At 27.3% G+C, this 20,066-nt stretch overlaps 1 protein-coding gene across 3 annotated transcripts in view; it reads right to left on the bottom strand.

Annotated features, from left to right (window-relative positions):
- Nucleotides 1-20,066, bottom strand: part of LOC132940851 (octopamine receptor-like) — a 170,964-nt gene that overhangs the window by 136,288 nt on the left and 14,610 nt on the right. Inside the window, exon 1 of one of the 3 annotated variants that reach the window (XM_061008642.1) lies at nt 15,077-15,106. The exons of the other annotated variants lie outside the window; for them this stretch is intronic. The gene's annotated coding sequence lies outside the window, so the exon portion shown is untranslated. Of the gene's footprint in view, nt 1-15,076; nt 15,107-20,066 lie in introns of those variants that run through there. 3 annotated transcript variants of the gene reach the window in all.

Genomic DNA, 20,066 nt, shown 5'->3' with positions numbered 1-20,066 from the left:
ATTTATTTATAATTAGGTAGTAATACGATTCTTTCAAATAATGACTGGTGCAAAGATGAGATTAAGTTTCAATCGCAAACGAGGTACCAAGGAATAGAATAAAACAATAATTTAATCATTTATAAATGGAATTGGCTAAGGTCTTAAGATGATGTCGTACATGCGTAATTCGAGTGTGTAATCTCAAGGTGTGTGAACCAACACCACTCAGTACGTATTACTACAATTTATATAGAATCACAAAATTGGCCTGAAAATGAATAATATGATAAAACGTATTGAAAGACTCTATAACTATATTGTCGTATTATATTTTTCAATAACCCGATGTAAAAGTTACTTTTACTACTACTTTTTACTTAGAAAACTTTAAATGATTTCAAGTGTTTTTATTAAAATATATTTATATTGAAGATCATCGCGTTACTTCATAAAACAAATTTTAAACATAATTTCATAAATACGCAACAATGGACGTGGCTCCAACAAATTATTGTAAATTATATTATACTATTTGTAAATTTACTTTTAACATTATACGTTTAAGTTTTTGTAAAATAAAAAAAAATGAAAAATTAATTTACATTAACGTATTCCTACCAATAAGTAGCGGATAACTTTAAATATTTTGAAGTAAATGTTAGTAATAAGAATAATATTCACTAAGAAGTGTATGAAAAAATTATGAGTGGGGACAGGTGTTATTATAGTACCGATAGTCAAACTACTCTCATGGACATAAGATTACGCCTTACCGCTATCTACTTCGCCCAACAATAACATATTATGCGTGCGAGACATGATCCTCGACAAAAGGAGATAAGAGAAAATTAATGATATTTGAGATAAAAATACTCCGGAGCATTTATGGGCCACGGATTCAACCAAGAAACAAATACATGTGAAAGAAGAAGAAACGAGGAATTACAGAAATTGTGCAACAGACCAAATATCTTAGCGTATATTAGGAATAAACTATATTAGAGTGATTCGGACACACTTGGAAAGTTGATGGACAACTAATAAAAAAAGTACTCGTTAGAGAAATAAACGTAACAAGACCCCTAAGAAGACCCAGATCCCGGTGAATTGATGTAATAACCAGAGATTTGAATGAGATGGATCAGAACGTGAACTTAGCGTCGACATACAACAGAGATGGATGGCGTGACCTTTTAAAGACGGCAATGGTCCATTACGGACCGGTAAGTTGATAAGAAGAAGAAGAAGATACCTACCAATTAAAACCATAAATGCCTATTTAAGTATTATTAACTATTAGTACATAAAACAAGTTTGTGGCAACCTCATTACAGATCGTATGTTGGATACGAAAACCATACAGTTTTTGAAGAGGTTATTTTTTGTAAATTCCCACTTGCAATTGGAAAACTTTATGAAAAATCCATGAAATATACATATATTATTTAATCAGTGCCTTGAATTGGAAAAATAATAAATGGAGGGCGCAAAAATATAAAATAACTTACATACCTACTTGAAGATTTGAATTTCTCATTTATTAGGGTATAATTAGCAGCGGTACTCCTTACCATCGAATTACCATCTAATTCAAGAACTGAGTGAAATCATGGAAAAAATCCGAGAAATTCCGAATCCTCAATTGCTTTTAATACAATTTTTGTCAAACCAAGTGGTATAAAATAATCAATAGACTTATAATTTTTATTCTTATTATTTTTTTTGCATTTATCAGATAATAAAACGGTCTGCCTGCTGGTTTTTTTTGGCTTTCGAATGATTATTTTGTAGACGAGAAACATCAATTTTAGACACGGTACCCTGTTAATACTATAGGTTTTTAAATATTTTGTAGCGACGCAATATTTTTAATGGTGTGATAAACGTGCACTGTGACACCCTGTGCATTGTCTTTGCCTTTGAAGGTTACATTTACGGTATTATTTTCAACCGGCATAATATAATATTATAATAATTGTACTCTTTAAATTAAATTAAGTAGGTATAAACGTATAATATATTATATTCTCTACATTTTCACAGTAGACGTATCACTTTCAGCTCCTGTTCTCGATTTTCCGGGTATTGATGACGTTTCATCTTTACATCATCTTTTCGACAAAGCAAATGGTACACTATAATTCACGGTATAGTGTTTAAAATGAAAAAAAAAATGTTACCTACTTTCATGCCTATACACTTTGCAGAGTTCACATTTTAGCTGGATTGCAATCGCTCTCTCTCTCTCTCTCTCTCTATATATATATTATACTTTCTGATAAATCACAAATTGTACGTTACGTCGTAACTATAGGTATACATACTCACGCAAACACCAATAATGTGTTATTGTTATAGTCGAACTTACGATACACGATGTCACTGCAGTGTCGAATTTTAAACGAAGCTTTCTAAATTGTTTTCAAAAACTGTTGAAACGAAATGAGATTTTTGCACCGAATGTTTATTGTAATCAACGGCATTCGCCGATCGGTTATTCGAGATTGTTTATTATTGTTTCCGTGACACTTACCTCGTGCGTGGTGAACTTGACGCTGTCGATTTAACTTAAAAGCGCATTTCATTTTTGTTTTATTTTTTTTTTGTTTGCGCAAGGGATAATACGCATTTAAAACTCGTTACGAAAACAAACCGTGTTTCTAAGTACGCGGTGTAATCGAGTAGGTACTTTTAAAATGTCTACTTATAGCGATTAATATTTTCGTAGATAACGACTTCAAGAAATATTGCGGTAAATCGAGCGTTCGTACAATACACATATGGTACATTTATCATGTGATATTAAATAATATTTTACTAATAACTATTTTAATATCATACAATAATAATGCCTCATTTTGTTTGGATCTAAAGTTCTAAAAAAAAAAGATGAAATGATAAGACGAAAAATTAAAAAAAAAAATAATTTTAGTTTCAAAAAGGCAAGACCATTTTTTCGGATCATTAAATGTAGCGACTACATGTGATCAAATACATCAACAGTTTCACACGCCATTAACCAGTCAATTCGCTTTATGAAACTTCATCAATTATTATAATGTCGTATTATAAGTGTAGCTATATCGCGGCTTATTACACCAAAATATCTAAATTTAAATTATAGTTTATGTTTTATAGTTATGGCTAAAATCAAACAATAAAATATATAAAAATATTATATTGATGGTACTATTTAATAATGTCATGTGTAGGTACTTCAGAAGTGATTTAATAACCTCTTCTTCATATGTATTGAAAAAGTTAATAAAATATTCAATATATATAACGTATTTTTGTTATTATCTTCTAGCACAAACTAATATATCTCAACAATTATATTATATAAATAATAGTTATACAAATATATGTTAAAAATACAGGCTATTACTTAAGATGAACACTATGAAACAAAACTTAAGTACTTAATTGTTTAGTGAGGTTAGTTATATAATCATAATGTAAATGTCAAAATATGCGTCTTGTAATAAACTCATAAAATGGAAAAAAAAGTAGGTACTTCTTAGCCCCTCCTCTCCAAGTAATATGTATTATAGTAACACCTATTGACTTATTTATATGTAACAGTGAACAAATAATTATGGTTTTACTATTTTATTTTTAGCATTTCATTATAATATGCTAGAATAACGATCGATATTTCAGTGAAAAGTATATGTGATAACTGATAAATGAGTTTTATAATCATGCATTAAGTGACATTGTTTTTGACCCATATTTTGCATACAACTAAAACCATGATCATAATTAAGTATTTAATTGCGGAAAGTAGATATCAATATATCTCTAATAAATGTATTGTGTAAAATATTGCGGAAATAAAGTTAAACAAACGTATAGATGATGAATCGTCGATTCATATATCATTAATTTACTTAAAATATGGATAATTATTAATTAACGGATAGATTATTCATAACTTTGAGTAGTCAACAAATGTATGAACAACTGAATGACTATGATTAGTTACCAACGACGGAAAACTAATAATATTTATGTTCAATGGTCGTTGTAGGTACACACTACACACGCATAAGTAATTATTTTTGTACTGTTTCTTTCATAGAAATTCATATTCTAAAATGCAATACAACACTCAATGTAATAGAAAAATTTTTGATTTTAAGTTGAACATATAATTTAAAGTCCAATGATCCAGAGTATAAATTTCACATCGCTAATACGTATAAAATAAATATTTAATATTTTAACTGGGACACTGAGATTAGATAGTTCCTTGTCAAGAAAAACCATGCCATTTTGTCTGGTTTTATGTTTAAATAATTGTTTAAAGTTTAGTAGAAATTATGTAGAAACACGCCTCACGTTCAGTAAAACAGTATTTAACATACTGTTGGCACCAACATTAATATATATATAGATATGAGGTGATTCACCTAGCATGCTCATCCCCATTATTTCATTTAATATTGAATTTATTCAAATTCTAATTTTTAGAATTGTTTAGAATTTTTAAATATACTTAAAGGCCGTTTGTTAAAATTCCTGAGATATTATGTACTACTAAATTCTGTGGCGATACAAACTTCTGTTTATCAAATTAGAATTCTCCTTTTTACTGTAATTTATCTGGTGGATATATTTTTTAAAAATGTTTATGTAGCTAATTTAAAATTTGAACGATTAGTTTTCCAACTATAAAAATATTTATACTAAGGATGAAAGTCCTTAAAAATGGTTTTACAAAAATATGAAATTATTGAAATATTGTATAATATATAATTGTTTCTTGTTTTATTATACTTGAACCATTTTTACAAATTAAAATGTTTAAATATAAATACTAACCTTTTCAAATCATCCTCATATTTTTCAAACCCAATATTATGTACCTATTTTCCTTAGTACAGTTATGTATCTCGGTAAGTTTAGTAGAGTTAAGTAACTCAATCGTATGAATTTTTATTTTTATATCCGTTAAATAATTTAAAGTTGAAAAGAAGAGTTCATGTTTAAAAAAGGTGGATAAGTGGATGTCGCTCTGCTGTACGGTAGGTTACAAGTGGGTCACTGTAATGGATGGTGTTAAATTTGAATTCAATGATATAATATCATTGTATAAGAAAAACGATTCTGAGCGAAAACGGTCAGTCAGCCTATGATTTTACCAAGTATATTTGATGATATTATTGTGAATAAAGTAATTTATATATAACCTATTTACGTGGAGCCTTGTTTTAAATTTTAAATCCTTAGCCATAAAAGTTAAAAATGTTTAAATTTTTAACTACAAAATAATTAATAAATTATAAATTTGATAAATGTTGTCAAAATTTGAGCTTTAAATGCTTATAAAAAAAAATTGTGCCTATGTATTTTTAATATTTTTCAACTGCTATTAGAACGATATATCAGGAGCCTTATATTAAATTTTCACGCTTTTTTACCCAACAAATAAAAATTTATTGATATTTATAGAAAAAAAACTAAAAAAATTGAAAACTGACAATGTCCGTAAACAGCTCAAAAAGAGTAAAAATATTTTCAACATTTTATGGTGTATAGAAAATGCTAATATAAACATTCAGTGAAATTTTCAAGTATCTACAGTCATTCGTTTTTTAATTACAATAAAATAAGAAAATTGTTACATGAGAAATCGAGTAAATATCAAATGTTGTAAAAATATAAATTTCAGACGCTCATAAAAATTTAATTTAAGTTTCTTCTAGACATTTTTTTTTTTGATAAAGGTAGACAAACTTATGAGTAATCTTATATTACATTTTCAAATCTTAGATTTAAAAAGAAAAATTTTTATGAATTCTCAACTCAAAATAATTTGCTATTTTTCGTGATTTTTCCGTATTTTGTCAAAATTTGAACGTTAAATGCTTATAATTAAAAACTGTGACTACGGATTCTTAATTTTTTTCATCTGCCTTTGAAACAATAACCTGGGAGCCTTCTATTAAATTTTCAAGCTTTTTTACTCAACAGATAAAATTTTATTGATATTTATAGAAAAAAAAACTAAAAAAATTGAAAACTGACAATGGCCGTAAACAGCTCAAAAAGAGTCAAAATATTTTGTAAATTTTATGGTGTATAGAAAATGCTAATATAAACATTCAGTCAAAATTTCATGTCCCTACGGTAATTTGTTTTAGAGTTACACCAAAAACCAAAATCGATTTTCTCGAAAACAGATTTTGCGTAAAAATTCCCGTTTTTCCTTAATTTTTCTTTTGTTTTTCACGTCGCTTGTGAAAACTTCTGGGAAATTTTTACTTTTGACCCCCCAAAGTACCAACTAGATTCACTTTCCTATCAGAAAAGTTGCTATTGAAGAAAATCCAAGCACTTTTACTGTCCTAAAAGGTGATGACAGACACAAAAATAAAAAAAAAATTAAAAAAAAAATAAAAAAAACAATAAAAAAAAAAACACACATCATTGTAGAATCAATACATTCATCGCTTCGCTCAGAATCTAAAAAAAATAGAAGTTTGTATTGCCACAACACGACAAAAAATATCAAAAATCCAAAACCACTATGTCCTTTAAGTATATAAGTACCAATATATCAAAAATCAGACTTTGAATAGCTGTATTATTAATGATAGATTATTGAATAAAAATGGATTAGCATGATTGGTGAATTACTCTTTATAAAACCGTATTCACGAACAAGTAACAACAACCCTTCTACTCACACACACACACAATGCAAATTATATTAATTATATTTTATTTATTTTAATTATATTATTATCTGTTATTGAATGGTTTATACTAATTATTATCACGTGTTATATAACATGATATTTATATAGGCATATTGTACGGGCAGTCGTAAGAAAGGCTGTAGTAGCATTTAAACAAAGTTCTAAACACATTATTTCCTTAAATTTTAAAAAGGTATTTTACTATACCATTCAGTTACACTCAATGATTATACCGGATACTAATAGCCAAGTTTTTTAATTTTTATATAATACATTTTTTAATGCACGCAAATCGTTGTGATTGAGCATTTATTTATTATTATTATTAATTGCATATGCACGAGGCTTGAATAAGAGTATAATACATTCGGTTGCACATTAATGTTATATTTTATAATATATTATTAATTATGGGTATGCGTGAAAACTTTGAAGTGAATTTCTATTTAGATTTAAGTAGCAGCAGCTGGCCAGTCTGCTTGCCGACAATTTATAAGCTTTTATATTTATTATTCATGTATTAATTAGTAAATGCTGTTGAGCCGGAAGAGCTATTTGTTACTATTTGTATTTTTGTATCAGTGTCAAGGGTGACCATATCGTATTTTTAATATTTTATACAAACCAAATCAAAAATATGCGTTATTACTATTATTGTATTGACATTATTAAATTATTACCTACCTATTCTTTTATTTAGAAGGGCTGTCCTTAAAAACTATTATTTTTATCTGTTGAGCCGTAAGTTTATATAATATATTTGTTGAACCAAAAGAGTCTGTGTACCAATGTAACATTATGCCACTGGTCACATAACTCGAAATATATAGTTACTATAAATTATAGTATTACTATATTTATATCCACCATTAATTGTATTATCAATAATTTTATTTTATATATTTTTTATTATTTATTGTTGTACCAATTTTTATTTGATTGTTGGATACCTCATTTCAACCGTGTTTTAAATTACAATACACACTGCACCAAGTACTAACACATATTCACACAGCCATATAGCGGTGATCATAGGTATTTTCTTGGAAAATCCCGACCACTATCTAGCTACTCACACTACTAATACAATATAGACTCCATAAATACAGTCGGTCAGTGAATAGTGCCGATCGTGAATTCTAGGTATAACTGAACTCATGGTCTATAATTGTCCATTCCGGGCACACGGCGTCGTCGCAAAGTCAAGTGCTCGCCCACCAAAAATAGGAATCGTTGAACCAGGTGTATAAAAAACTACACAACAAAATAAAAATGTTTCAAATAATGCAGTTAGAATTTACCATCTGATATTATCATATCGAGTAGTAATATATATAATAGAAAACAAACTAGGTACCGATCGAGAAGATTTAAAATGTTAACTAATGAGTAACATCAAATTCGACATTCACTAATATTTATATTAATATAAACTACGGCTACGGACAAATGCTTATACAAACAATCGGTAAAAATGTCATATATCTACGTTAATTTGTTTCAGAGTTACACCAAAAACCAAAATCGAACTTGTCCAAAACCGATTTTGCGTAAAAAATCCCGTTTTTCCTTAATTTATATGTTGTTAAGCCCAGTGCTTTTGAAAACTATTGGGAATTGTAAATTGCATCAAATAGATTCAATTTCCCATCGAACAAGGTACTGTTGAAGAAAATCGAAGCCGTTTTATTGCCCCAAACGGTGGTGACAGACACAAAAAAAAATTAATAAACACACATCATTGTTAACCCAGTATATTCATCTCTTCCCTCAGAATCTAAAAACAATCTCAAATATAATTTAAGCGTAAACAATTCAAATTACTGATCTGAAATAAAAACGTGAGCTGAATTCAAATATGTAGTAACATCAAAAAAAAACTTGATCGTATCTCCACCGCCTCTAACTTAAAACTGTTGATATTTTTTTTTTTTTTGACAAATATTAACCTCATAATTAGAATTTTTTCTCAAACTTATTTTAGTGATTTGCATACTTTTAATTTAAGCACCCCCGCTGTAGGATTGTGTCTCCAAAACCCTCATTTATTAATAAAAATACATAAATACAAATTTTTCTTTCCACGCCTATTTTTACCATGTAATTGGCATGATACTTTTCAAAATGTTCACGTCATCACATAGCCTTCAAAAATTAACCATTTATAGGTAACGTACATGATGTGGGTAAATAATAAATACCCGATGGGTAGGTAAATATATTCATATTTTACAGACTGTATAAGTAATTTCAAATAAATGTTGAATTAAAAATATATATAAGGTATGATTTCGTCAAAATTAAAATTTTAAACACTTATACAATTACTATTGTGACTATATATTTGTTTTCAATATACCTATTGACGTAATCAACTGTTATAAGAATAGAACTTAATATAAGAAATCTAGTATTAAATGTTCAAGCTTTTTGACTGAAATACAAACATTTTTACTCTAGATTTCACGCTGTTTTTTGTTATATTTTTCCAATTGTGAAGAAAAATTAAATACATTTTATACCAGAAACGATTGTCAAATTGAATTAAATTTTCGACTCAAAAAAGTGATCACAGAAACATAATGCTGACATGATATAATATTATATGGTCGTACAGTTATGCAATAATTGACCAACCATAAGATAAATGATTGTTTTAAATTTGAATTTCTAAAAACAGGAAGTACGAAAAATGTTTTATTAGTGTGTAATTATTAGTGTGTTTAATATGTCCTATGACCTAAACACACTAATTAATTGATAAACTGTTGTCCCTAAACACTTTTTGGCCCATAATAAAATTAACAAGCAAAACAATGGCGCTTGAGATTGTTTAAGCTATCACAAGATTTGGGTGGAATATTGAGAAAGCTGTATTATAGACTGTAGACGTGTTACAGTTTTTGTTTATAAGTCACAATAAAATATTCGAATAACGCTTTTGAATTCGATCAAAATCACGATTCCATATAGTCTTCATTTTTTCTACAGTTCGTCATTGTTTTTCCATAGTATATTTGAGAAAACTAGCAAGAACTCGGCCCCAGGGGAGTGAGGCTAGAGGCCGCCCCCCAAGCTGTATTTCTAAACAATTTTATACTGTTAAAAACAAAATTACAAAAAAAATCATTGACATTTTCTGAAAATAATGACTTGCCACACCCCCCCCCCCCCCCTAACAATGTCACTGGAGCCGTCCCTGGCAAGAACCATTATTGTTATTTGTTTCAAGTAGATGACTAAATTACTATCAAACGATTATCATAATAGTGTAAGACACAAAATATTAAAATAATTATAACAATACAATATTATTGTGCAAAAACCTTTTGCAGATATTATATTATTGTCAACAATTGAGAATTACGCGAAATGCAATCTTCACACATTGACATTGTTCACATTTATTTACGAATGGTGATTTTTTTTCTAGAAAAATGAATACAATGTACACATCACGTGTGTTCATTTATTCGTATTGTTCCGCATCTCAACTATAATTTTAATTTATATAAGTAAAAATATTAAACACTATTTGCACTTGTATAACTAAATCTAGTAGAAACATGTGACCAATAGTAATTTCTTGGTTTTTAATAAAATAAAGTGGTTGTTCCGAATGAGAACAATTGAATTTGAAAGGAATCAGTTTGAACATTTTTAATGATGTACAAAATATATAAATAAAAGATTATTTTAAAAATCTCGTAATTTAATAAAATACAATTTTTTCGTAATATAAGCAACTTAAAAAAAACCAAATAAATCCTCTTAATGTAGTCGGTCGTTGTCAATCTTCTTGGATTAAACATTTGTACTAAAACAAAGTATTTTTGTTCTTTTTTGTTTTCCAGTGAAAAAATTAAAATATATTTTTATATAAAAAAAACACCTGTTATAAATTATATTTATATGTTTAAACGTTTTGCACGTATGCATTTTTTGAAACTAAAATATTTTATATCTGACCCTAGGTATTTTACATATTACATAATAGTGATATTATGTATATGATTTGCAATTGCATGCCTAATATCATAATATATCCTTAGCCAGTAATTTTTAATAAAAGTTTTATTTTTGATATTCAACTAAAACCAAAAACTTCTAAACGTGTTATAAAGCTTATAATAGAGGGGCCTATTCGTATATTCGAAAGAAAACAACTAATAATAATTTAGAAACGATTGACACACTAAGGGTAATAATTATTTTGCTGTATGCGAGTGATTTTATAATTATTTATCGAACACGTTTTCCTATTTTACTAGGTAGGTATTTGTTATGAAACGTAGACTACAAAAACACGAAATCTCATTCATATTGACCGGAATAACACACCTATCAAACCTAAAAAGTGTGTGGCCGAGACGTTTTCATAAGAATTTGTTTGATTGAAAAAAAACCATTATAATTTATACCTAAATAGACCTAAATTCTTAGGACCGTAATAACACGTCAATTTTATTTAATCGAGAACCCGTAATTACTGAACAAAATTGACATGACCTACATCAACGTAGATTAATAATGTGCAATAACTGCATAACAATTTGGTAGTAATAATATGAATGATAAAATTAATAATGTAATGACAATACACTAATATTGTATAGGTAGTTATTATTTAATTTACAATAAAACGTTAAATGTAGAATTAAATCACGGTGTTAAGAGAGAACTAAAAAATATCAATTAGATAATACTCAGCAACACAATCAAACTAGATATAATACAAAATCATATATCCGTATTGTAAATTGTAATATTAACACATATTATATTATTTTGATTTAATTTAATTAAAAAAAAATAAAAACCTGATTAATTTTGAAATGTGATAGAAAACAAAAACCATTGTGTAAAACATAAAATGTGCAGACATTAATTTAATTTAAAGAAAAAGACGATAGTCATAAACATTTTTAAGATTATATTTGCTACCCGTTTATTTAATACGCGGACTTCAAAGGAAATAATATACTATAGGTAAGTCTTTTAGAAGATGACCACAAGTAATTTGTTTAGTAAATAATAATATAAAATCCACACAGGCTTACAGAGTCCGGTCCGGGTATAGTGTTTGTCGCTTGTCTCTTTTCGATCATCTTAGCAACGAATAGTATTTTTTATTTTTTCCACTGTACAACAGATATACTATTATGTATCTCAAATCAACTCATTAAAAAAATTAATCCAACTGACTTAACTAGGATAAGACCTGCATGCTAGCTGCAGTGATTCCTTTAGTATTATTTTTTTTTCAGTTATGTAGGTCATGCTCTTAGAAACACTACCACGAACATAGAAACATTACCTCTTAAAAGTACCATTCAAATAAGATTTCCTGTTCGTATAAAGGTGGGGTAAATGAAACTTCAGTAACTCTTCTTACTGTCCCCCGAAAAATGTTCTTCTTACCAATAAAAAGTAAACCTAAAATCAATACATCCTTAGGTTGTGCGTTGCTAGGAGCAAAAGAATTGTTTAAGTTTTGACCACGCTGATAAAGGAGTATAGGCAATACATAAAAGCTATAATAGTGTGTACAAATTGAGAACGATATAGAAAATACTACCAATAATATTTTTATTTAAATACTAGGTAAACCGTTTTCGTTTTTTGGAACTCTTACCGAAAATCAGGTCAGGATAGAATCTACTGTAAATTGGCCCATAATGTTTTATTAGACACTTCAATTAATTACGCCATTATATAAATTGTTTATACTACAGCTGAATTCTATACTGTACCTCACTTGAAAACAAACTTAGTAGTATAGTTTAATAATGATTGTCACATATATTATTTTGTATAATAAATGTTGAATATATTACAATCATAGAAACAGAGAACTAAAAGAGTTGCTGACAACAAAAAAAATTATTATTACGAACATTCGCATTGTAAAAGTATACAATAACGTATTGATGCGAGTTCACAAAATTATATAATTTTATTAAAATCACTCGCTTTGTTTGGATTTCTGTATAGTTTGTGATTCTCGTAGACGAAACGTATACCATTGATTTTAATTTAATCAATGCCTTAAACTATATTATAATACAAGCCTCGTGAGAATTGAGAAGTCTCAAAATGCAAGTAGTTAATATACTTCTGACGTGCTGCATAAAATAAAATGATAAACAATATCAATATGCTAGAATTATTTACCTGTAAATGAAATTGTAAGCTTGAGAACAACAAAGTCATAAGTTTTCTAAAGGAAATCGTCGAAATGATATTTTTGAAGTATATAATAAAATATTCTTTCCAACTAAAAAATGTTCGATTGATGTATTTTTACTGTACCTACCTAGCTGTTACATATTAAACTACGAAAATACGAACTTATAACATGCACAGATATCTCTATAGATATACACAAAAATGGTTTTGTTTCCTATGCCCGTTGTTACCATATTATGAGTAAATAAATAATATGGTAGGTAAAGAAACGAAGGGACGCAAAAACGTTCATAACATTTTAGTTATGGACCATTTATTTCATTTATTTGTGATAAATTGTATGTCATTTAGAAAATTGGAAAGGACATATACACCGACTTATGTAGGTAATGATATATGGGGTTATCGGATACAATTTTTTAGTGCATGGCCGATGGCGTATGTATTACAGACTAGGTACAGTTTTAGCTAAAAGCTTGTATATAGTTAATAAAATTATAATATTTAAAAAAATAAAAATTGAAATGCACACGAAAAAATTTAATTGTCGCTGATTTTAGTTAACTATAGTTACGTATATATTTATTAATTGGACGATCAGTTGTGCAATATTCTCGTGAATATTTATCAATGTTTATTCGTAAAAAAAAAAATAAATAATATGTAACAATGGACATGTTTCTCCAAATGGAACACTCACAATGCACTAGCAGGTATACATTATACCAACTGTCAGCTATTCTGGGGGCTGGGAAATGTGAATTGTATATAAACGTTTCCTTCACTACACCTAGTGCACACTGTATAAAATATTGAATATGTATGGAAAGACGAAAACACAAAATATAAAATAAAAAATAGCATATGTGCTTACAGCCACGTACAAAATAAAATATGTACATACCTACGTTATGTCATAGCAAAAATAAATAAAATAAAGAGAAGATTTTTAAAGCGATTTTAAACGAAATCAAAGAATATTATTTTAATATTATAGTATGATTGAATACAGTGAAAAAGTAAAAAAACGTACGGAAGACATAATATATTAAGTAACACCTACACTAGTGCACTACAAACATGTGACAAAAACAAAAAAAAAACAAATAAACAAATAAACGAGTATAGTTGTATGGAGAAATCCAATGTTTCTACTGAATTCTCTGCAGTCTGCAGTTTATTGTTTGAATTTGGTAAAAATAATTCTTTTCAAAAACTTGAACTTAATTTTTGTAGCTTACGTGTGATACTGATATTTCGTAATTATTATTTTTTAATTTATTATATTATTATTATCTTTTCAAAGTACAACCGTTTATTTATACTATAGAGTTAAAAATAAATAATTTTGAATGTTTGAATTTGAATAAACAACCATAAAAAGTTTTACTCTCCTCTCTTATATCATTATGTAGGTACAGTTAATAAACATTCTTTATTATACTTTCATCATGGTTTAACTGGTTCGTGAATAGAATTCTATAAGAAAAGCATTACAGGAAAAATTTATAACAGGCGGCTAACCGTTAAAAGTTGAAAATAAACTACACCCAATTTAAGACATAAGTTGTCAACATTATATAGTATCCGGCGATAAAAATACTAAAAATGTTATTGTAGTGCATTTTTAAAATTATTATTTTATACTAAACATTATTATAACTGGGGCACTGGGATTTGTTTAAAAATAAAATAATTGTATGGATTACTATAATTTATCAACAAATTATACTGGAAATGGACGTTGTAAATTGTAATCGTTTTTCCTTTCCAATAACATACCTATCCATAAATCAATTTTTTGATTGCAATCAAATGCGTTTTTGTATAATCATGCAAATAATAAATAGTTTCATCCTACTAAATTCATATTTTATTTACAGTGTAATATAATATGTCTTAGATGTTTGAACTCCATTTTAAATAATTTTGAAATACAATTTTTTGGAATAGATACTTGATAGGCCATTAAATCTTAACCTACAGCCATGTGTAATAACGATTTTTTCTCAGCCTTTTGTCAAGACTTTACACATCTGGTAACTACGTAGATAAGACGCATCACGATATTCACACTTAAGATAATCTACTTATCAGTTATTATTTAATTGGTTCTTTAACACATAAAAAGATAGGACATACAATAGAAATATATATAATTATAATTATTTTTCGAATTAATCTTGAAACGTGGGTACCTGTGCAAAAATCCTATTTCAACGATAGTGTCACGGAGCTCCATGTCCCCGTCCCCCCACTTTGGAATTTCAAAACAAAATTAACTCCATTCGTTTGTGTTTTGTTTGTGCTAGTTTGTGCTTTTAATCCCATTGTTTGTGCTCAACTCCTCCCAAAGTCATTCAATTTTCAAAGCATGGGGGCTGGGGACATGCTTAACCCCTCCCCCACACTTTAGAATTTCGGAACAAAATTAACTCCATTCGTTTGTGCTGGTTTGTGCTTTTAACCCCGTCGTTTGCGCTCAATCCCTTTCAATGTTATCCAACTTTGAGAGTTGGAGGTTAAAGTGGAATCCCAGGTACTCCCCTTTGTCTGCGAATCTGATCAAAACTGTCCACATAATCATTTTTACATCTATGGTGTTTAGACGTAAAACATTTGGTTTACCAGGAAAACCCATACACTGGATTAGAAATTTTTTTTTAAATTTGTGCTAGGTATTTCTGGAAAAAAATACTTGCGACCCAACAAATGGACTTACAGCCTAATACTAAAGATATAATTGTGATACAGGTGGTACTTTAAATACATTATATGTATTTTGGAAAATCAAACCGATATGGATTAGAAAACAGTTTGAGCAATTTTTTTTAAAGACATGAAGCTCTATTTTTATGATTTTTTTTACCTTCATATTATTTAAATAAAATATAATGGTTTTAACTTTTTTTTTGTAATTTAAAATTAATTTTCTTAGGGACTTATAACTTTTTCTTATTATGCGTAAGAAAATTCTAATCCACAAGTGTATGGGGTTTCCTGGTAAACCAAATATTTTACGTCTAAACACCATAGATGTAAAAATGATTATGTGGACAGTTTTGATCAGTTTCGCAGAAAAAGGGGAGTACCTGGGATTCCACTTTAGCCCCCAACTCTCAAAGTTGGATAACATTGAAAGGAATTGAGCACAATCGACTGGGTTAAAAGCACAAATCAGCACAAACGAATGGAGTTAATTTTGTTCCAAAATTCCAAAGTGGACGGGGGGGGGGTCAAGCATGTCCCCAGCCCCCTGCTTTGAAAGTTGAATGACTTTGAGAGGAGTTGAGCACAAACGATGGGATTTAAGCAAACAAAGCACAAACGAATGAAGTTAATTTTGTTTTGAAATTCCAAAGTGGAAGGCCGGGGACATGAAGCTGCATCACGGCGGATTTTCTTATCAGTTGTCGCCACGCGGAAGTGTTTCTGTCACGCAATGTGTCGTTAAATCCCAGATTCGTCATCTCCAAGATCGTATACTAATATACCATTTCTTTCTCCAATATATGGGCACCTGTTGCATAAATTACAAATACTTGTTGTGAATTAAATAATAATCAATTTAAAGCCGGAACATAAAAATATAACAGGATTTTAAAATTAGAAATATCATCGTATATAATGATTAATGTGTATACAATAGATAACATGGTCGTTGTACTGTTTATTGGTACATTTAATTCCATTAATTTTTACCTCTGTTCTAAAAATTTTTAAGTTTGGATAAAATAGTTATAATCATATCAAATTACTGTTTTAAATTTGACTGATTTTAAAATTAATTTTATTAATTTGGTAGCAAAAAAAAATAGTGTTTTAGATATATTATTATAAAATATGAAACGAAATTAAAAGAAAACGTTATTTTTGTCGTAAGTCTTGTGTAACCTTAAGGGACTAAAAACTATTAATTCAAATTTGTGCTTGTCGGTTAATCTCAATGATCCATGCACAACCATATCACAAATAAATTACATTGCCTCGAGTTGAGTGACTTACATTATTTTTTCAGTTTTACAAAATTGTTATAAATATTTTGAATATATCATAAATACATTATAATACAAAGGTTTTATTAAAACGTCCTTTAGTTAAGCTAAACCAAAAACTATAATATTATTTATATTAATATTACATTATTTAAATTACTGATTATTTATATTAAATCAAGAATTTCATTATAATACTTATTTAACAAAATTTAGTTATCTTGGAATATCACTTAATTTTAAAAATACTTTTACTACTAAGATTAGATTCTAGGTTAAGCTATATAATAATATATATGTTTGGTTATTCAATGATACGTCTACTAAATATTTGTTTATTTACTCATCAGTAATTGATGCAGAAATAATAATGATATTAAATAATAATATTAAATGATTATATAATAATTTTATGTGGTTTATGTAATTGTTCAGGTGTATTTTTAAGTTAATGAAGATAGATATTTTAAATTAAAAAAATTGTTTATTATCGTATACTAATTGAAGTGTTTAATTAAATTATTATTTATACATGTATCAATATACCGTAGTACAATATATTTTATTTATAGTATATTATGTGTAATGAATAAGTATTCACCCTAATTCAAAGCATAACAACAGAACGAAATTTTCCTCAGGGTGTTACAAGAACTTACATTTAATCATTAGATAATGGTTTAATTATTCAAATTTATTAAACGTAATTATTTCATGCTAAAATAGAAATATAATATTTAACAGCTGCGTACACCATACAATACCGAAAAGATAGCACGTCACTAGTGTTACACCGTGGGACCTAAAATATATTAATGATGATAGATCGAGATCAACATGTTTGTATTATTAAAGACTTGTCAACTGGTGACAGACATGGTTAACCTATATGCAAAATAAAAATAATAGAAAATAATAGTTTTAAAATCTACAGTTAATGTAGGTTATTAAATGTATTAACTATTTCAAGAGACCAATGATTCATATTTATGAATACAAATATTTCAATTGCGAAAAACATTTTCTGGTATATTTTGTGAAATACCATAAGTAGCTTATAACTTATAAGTAAGTTTAACTTTAAGATCTTAAAAATATAAATTAATTCGTGCTGTGCATAATGCTAAAATGTGGTCTACCTAAATGTGGTATTATTATTACTCTACATTTTAACGTAGAGATGCTGTTGGCTGTTGCATCATTAAAACAAAAAATTCTGAGCAATGTACGATTTCAACAACAATTTTTATAATAACAAGTGCTTACATTTTTACACTATTTTCTTTTCTTGTACATTTCTATTTTTTTTTCTTAAATTCTACGCTTCATAAGTTTGGTTTAATAAAAACGTCTTTCAAGATTTATGGTAATTAATTTTAATAATTTAATATTTATTGAATCATTTTTAAATTAAATTTTGACTCATACATAAAATATAGCTCTAAATACAAAAATAAATTTCTATTGTATACCTACGACAATTAATTTTAACGACATTTGAATTAAATAATTATTATTCTATTAAAAAAATATCTTTAAAGTTTTATTTTAAATACAACTGAAATAATGTGAGTGAAAGTGAATACTTCAAAAATCTAATGATTAGTTTAATAAAACTGTGAAGTAACTAATCACATTGTAACATCTCAGAGAATTATTATTTATTCAAAATGTATGGTATTTGAAATTATTAACTGAAATAACTATTAAAATACTAATGCTCAGACACCAATATGGGTTGGATCTGAATTATGAACACTATTATTTAGTACCTAGTGGAGAACCTGAAGAAAATTATTTTAAACGTTTTTAAGATTAAATATCCATTATGCCTCTTAATATCTTCTACTTAATGTTAAATTATAAAACATATCCAATATACGGAATACCATAAGGCTAAGTAGAAGTAGTTATTTTATTATAGCCCTAATTCAAATTAATGAAAATCGAATTGTGTAACGCAATCAAAAGTGTACGAAATGTATGGATTCGTGTTAATATGTATCAACATCCGAAAAATTAATCAAGTTATCTAACACTAACATTTTGTTACCGTTATTGCTATAATAAAATCAATCTAAAATTATAAAAACAATTATTGCATACAATAATCGTATTTATTAGAAACTAAGTTTCACGTACGTGATAAAATAATGTATCTACGGTTTTGATTTTTTTATCTTTAATACACGTAGAGTCTACTTTTATATGTTTCAATATTATAATAAGCCTACATTGTAATGTTGCTCAGGAAACCTATATTATCTTAATGATTTGTATATTGTTAAATAATAATAATTTATTATTAATACTTTATTTCAGTAAAATTATTTCCCCCCCCCCCCCCCCCCCCGAAAAAAAATACCATGACGATTATGTGTATATTATGTAAATTTTCATTATGTTTAAATATCTTTCAAAAGTATTATTTACTATGATTTACGGTCCTTTCATGTGTAAAGTCAATAAATCGGAAATTACATTAAATAATTTAAATAGTTTCTATTAAATTATATTGAACGTACATCATTATCATTATTAAAATATACGATAATCACAAACCATTGAATACGTTAATATAATATATACAGTAGCGATGTTACCCACACTACACACAAATTCAATACATATATTATTTTCTAATCATATTCATAAATATTTAATATAACATAATAGTTTATTATTGTACTTATCAAATGCTGTTAGAATTTATAAAAAAAACATTGACAGATTAAAGTAATATTGTAGTAGGTAGGTATTTACTTAAAGTTAATTTTAATTTTGTTAGGGGCGTAATTATTATTTCAATCCATTCGTAAAAAAAAATTTTAATATTATAATAATTATTAACTAATAAGTAATAAATAATACACTATATATGTATATTATGTTATATAAAATGTATTTCACTTTATATTTTTAAATGAACATTTTCTAAATATTCAGTACAGCATAAATATTCTAGAATAACTTAACTTTATTATTTTATATTGATTTAATTCCATATTTTATTTTCTACAAAGAAAATAAACTAAATGTGCTCAAAACCTTATTAACGTTTTTAAAATATTTATTGCTTCATACATACAACAACTTATTGTCAAGTATAGATTTATCATATTGAACTCAAAACATTGTTCTCTTCTCGCAGGGCATAAGTATATATTTTCTTCGTTAGGGATAAATATATTTG

This window comes from Metopolophium dirhodum, chromosome 3, assembly GCF_019925205.1.
Source record: "Metopolophium dirhodum isolate CAU chromosome 3, ASM1992520v1, whole genome shotgun sequence".
Lineage (NCBI taxonomy): Eukaryota > Metazoa > Arthropoda > Insecta > Hemiptera > Aphididae > Metopolophium > Metopolophium dirhodum.
Note: the sequence above shows the minus strand (reverse complement) of the source record. Positions and strands in the feature narration are given on the sequence as shown.